Raw genomic sequence first — 4,660 nt, forward strand, 5'->3', positions numbered from 1 at the left:
AAATTCATAGGAATCATAAAAAGAACAGTTTCTGAAGAAATAGCTCAAATAGTGAAATAATCTTTGAATACAATTTAGATCTTTAACAAATGATTTATATACATCACTAAATGGTCGTTTTGAATGCATTTGTTTCTGACAGAAAACGCTTTTTTTCCTACAGTGTTATCGTTTCTTTTCAAACAATACAAGCTCATCTGCGTTACGCCATGCGTCCCAATATTTATTTCTTTGATTCACATGAGCATGGTGAGGGCGTCAACGTACAACAGTTTCTATCCAATCGAAAACGTTCAACTCGTCACACCTCGTGATGTCACGAGATGTCAAGAGATATAGCCATCTTGTTTGTCTTCCGGAGTAACACACCTTGGTTTGTATACTCTAGTAGGTTTCACGTGAAACAAAGACAGGATGGCTTGACCTTTACCTGTGGATCTGAGGACATATGGTTCTTATTTCTTCAAGGTAAGCACATTACTGTCAAAACGCGCTTTTAAACCTACAGCTGGTTGCTGTGTATCCAAGTAGGTTTATTGTAAAGGAGACATTTAACTTCCTTGTTAACCAATACCAATAAAATAAGTAAAGATGCATACTCAAGCATAACATAAGCGTGACAATATCTTGATAATAAAAGCATGTATCATATTCCCCTATCCACATACTGATGGCATTTGTCTTACTATGGACACGGTGGAAATAATTGGGGCAGAACTTATGACAAGAAGATAAACAAAAAACGAAACATAAGAACGGTCAGGAATCGCCACAGTCCACCATACAGATGGGTCAGGGTCAGCCACAGTCTACTCCCCAGAAGGCTCAATCACAGCTACCAACCACAGCTAACGTCACTCAAGTAAACGATGGGGTCCAAGAAGTCAAAAATGGAAATAGACTCAGAGAGTGAATTAAAACTGCAAGAGAATGAAATCAAGTTCGAAAGCCTTTCTGAGGCAATAAGAGCCGTGAACGTGAAACGAAGCGGAAAAATTGGATGATTACACCATGTACTTTATTTCCTATACACATGGGGGTAGAGTAACCGCTTCCTTAATTTCACGACATATTAGAAAACCTATACTAAGTTTCACTACACATGGGGTTTGTGCAAACTTATACTTTAAAACATCACACATGGGGGTTGAGCAAGCTTGTAGTTTGATACATCACACATGGGGGTTTAGCAAACTTATAGTTTAATGCATCACATGAGGGGATTGAGCAAACTTATAATTTAATCCATCACACATGGGGATTGAGCAAACTTCTAGATTAATACGTCACACATGGAGATTGAGCAAATGTATAGTTTCATACATCCAAAATGGGGATTAAGCAAACTTATAACTTAATATATCACACATTCGAGTTGAGCAAACTTATACTTTAATACATCAACATGGGGGTTGAGCAAACGTATACTTTAATTCATCAACATGGGGGTTGAGCAAACGTATACTTTAATACATCACACATGGGGATTGAGCAAATTTATAGTTTAATACATCCCACATGGGGATTGAGCAAACGTATACTTTAATACACTACACATGGGGATCGAGCAAACTTAGTTTTTCATGCATCATACATGGGGATTAAGCAAACTTATTCTTTAATGCATCACATAAGGCGATTGAGCAAACTTATAATTTAATCCATCAGACATGGGATTCAGAAAACTTATACTTTAATCCATCAGACATGGGATTGGGTAAACTTAAAGTTTAATCCATCACATATGGTGATTGAGTAAACTGATAGTTTAATACAGCACACATGGGGGTTGAGCAAGCTTGTAGTTTAATGCATCACATAAGGGGATTGAGCAAACTCATACTTTAATCCATCACACATGGGATTGAGCAAACTTATACTTTAATCCATCACACATGGGATTGAGCAAACTTATACTTTAATACATCACACCTTGGTATTGAGCAAACTTCTACTTTAATAGACCAAATATGGTGATCGAGCAAACTTGTACTTTAATACATCCCAAATTGGGATTGAGTAATCTTCTAGATTAATACATCACCCATGGGGATTGAGCAAATTTATAGTTTCATACAACCAAAATGAGGATTAAGCAAACTTATAACTTAATATATCACACATTCGAGTTGAGCAAACTTATAATTTAATACATCACACATGGGGATTGAGCAAATTTATAGTTTCATACATCCCAAATGGGGATTAATCAAACTTATAACTTAATATATCACACATTCGAGTTGAGCAAACTTATACTTTAATACATCACACATAGGGATCGAGCAAACTTAGTTTTTAATGCATCACACATGGGGATTGAGCAAACTCATACTGTAATACATCAAACATAGGGATTGAGCAAGCTTGTATTTTAATACATCACACATGGGGATTGAGTAAACTTAGAGTTTAATACATCACACATGGGGATTGAGCATGCTTGTAGTTTAATACATCTCACATGGGGATTGAGAAAACTTATAGTTTAATACATCACACATGGGGGTTGAGGATGCTTGTAGTTTAATACATCACACATTGGATTTAGCAAACGTATAGTTTAATGCAGCATATAAGGGGATTGAGCAAACTGATACTTTAATACATCACACATGGGGATTGAGCAAACGTTTAGTTTAATACATCACACATAAGGTTGAGCAAACTTATACTTTAATACATCACACATGGAGGTTGAGCAAGCCTGTAGTTTAATACATCATACATGTGGATTGAGCAAATTTATAGTTTCATACATCCCAAATGGGGATTGAGCAAACTTATAACTGAATATATCACACATTCGAGTTGAGCACACTTATACTTTAATAGTTATAGTTTAATACATCCAATAGGGAATCAGCAAACTTATACTTTAATACATCACACATGGGGGTTGAGCATGATTGTAGTTTAATACATCACACACGGGGGTTGAGCAAACTCATACTTTAATCCATCACACATGGGATTGAGCAAACGTATACTTTAATACATCACACATGGGGGTTGACCAAACTTATAGTTTAATACATCACACATGGGAGTTGACCAAACTTATAGTTTAATACATCACACATAAGGATCGAGGAAACTTAGTTTTTAATGCATCAAACATGGGGATTGAGCAAACTTATAGTTTGCTACATCACACATGGGGATTGAGCAAACTTATAGATTTATACATCCCACATTGGGATTGAGTAAACTTATAACTTAATACATCATACATGGGGGTTAAGCAAACTTATACTTTAATACATCATACGTGTGGGTTGAGCAAACTTATAGTTTAATACATCACACATGGGATTGAGCAAATTCAGACTTTCATCCATCACACATGGGATTCAGCAAACTTATACTTTAATACATCACATATGGGGGTTGGGCATGCTTGTAGTTTAATACAGCACACATGGGGGTTGAGCAAACGTATAGTTTAATGCATCACATAAGGGGATTGAGCAAACTCATATTTCAATACATCACACATGGGATTGAGCAAACGTATACTTTAATACATCACAAATTGGGGTTGACCAAACTTATAGTTTAATACATCACACATAAGGATCGAGGAAACTTAGTTTTTAATGCATCAAACATGGGGGTTGAGCAAACTTATACTTTAATGCATCACACAAGTGGATTCAGAAAACTTCTACTTTAATCCATCACACATGGGGATTGAAGAACCTTATAGTTTGAAACATCACACATGGGGGTTGAGCAAACATATACTTTAATACATCACACATTGGGGTTGAGCAAGCTTGTAGTTTAATACATCACACATGGGGATTGAGCAAACTTATAGTTTAGTACATCACACATGGGGATTGAGCAAATTCATATTTTCATCCATCACACATGGGATTGAGCTAACTTATACTTTAATACATCACACATGGGGATTGTGCAAATTTATAGCTTAATACATCCCACATGGGGATTGAGCAAACTTATAACTTAATACATCATACATGGGGGTTGAGCAAACTTATACTTTAATACATCATACATGGGGGTTGAGCAAACTTATAATTTAATACATCACACATCGGATTGAGCAAATTCATACTTTAATCCATCACACATGGGATTGATTAAAGTTATACTTTATTCCATTAGACTTAGGTATTGAGCAAACTTTCACTTTAATCCATCACACATGGGATTGAGCAAACTGATACTTTAATCCATCACACGAAGGCATTGAGCAAACTTATACATTTTAAACCATCACACATGGGATCGAGCAAAATTATACTTTAATCCATCACACATGTGGGTTGAGCAAACTTATACACTTTAATCCATCACACATGGGATTGAGCAAACTAATACTTTAAACCATCACACATGGGATTGAGCAAACTGATACTTTAATCCATCACACGAAGGGATTGAGCAAACTTATACACTTTAATCCATCACACATAGGGATTGAGCACACTTATACTTTTATCCATCACACATGGGTTTGAGGAAACTCATACTTTCATCCATCACACATGGGATAGAGAAAACTGACACTTTAATCCATCACACATGTGATTGAGCAAACTTATACTTTAATCCATCACACATAGGGATTGAGCAAACTTATACTTATACACTTATCCATCACACATAGGGATTGAGCAAACGTATA

The sequence above is a fragment of the Haliotis cracherodii genome, unplaced genomic scaffold (genome assembly GCF_022045235.1).
Source record: "Haliotis cracherodii isolate W230 unplaced genomic scaffold, xgHalCrac1.p SCAF_32, whole genome shotgun sequence".
NCBI lineage: Eukaryota > Metazoa > Mollusca > Gastropoda > Lepetellida > Haliotidae > Haliotis > Haliotis cracherodii.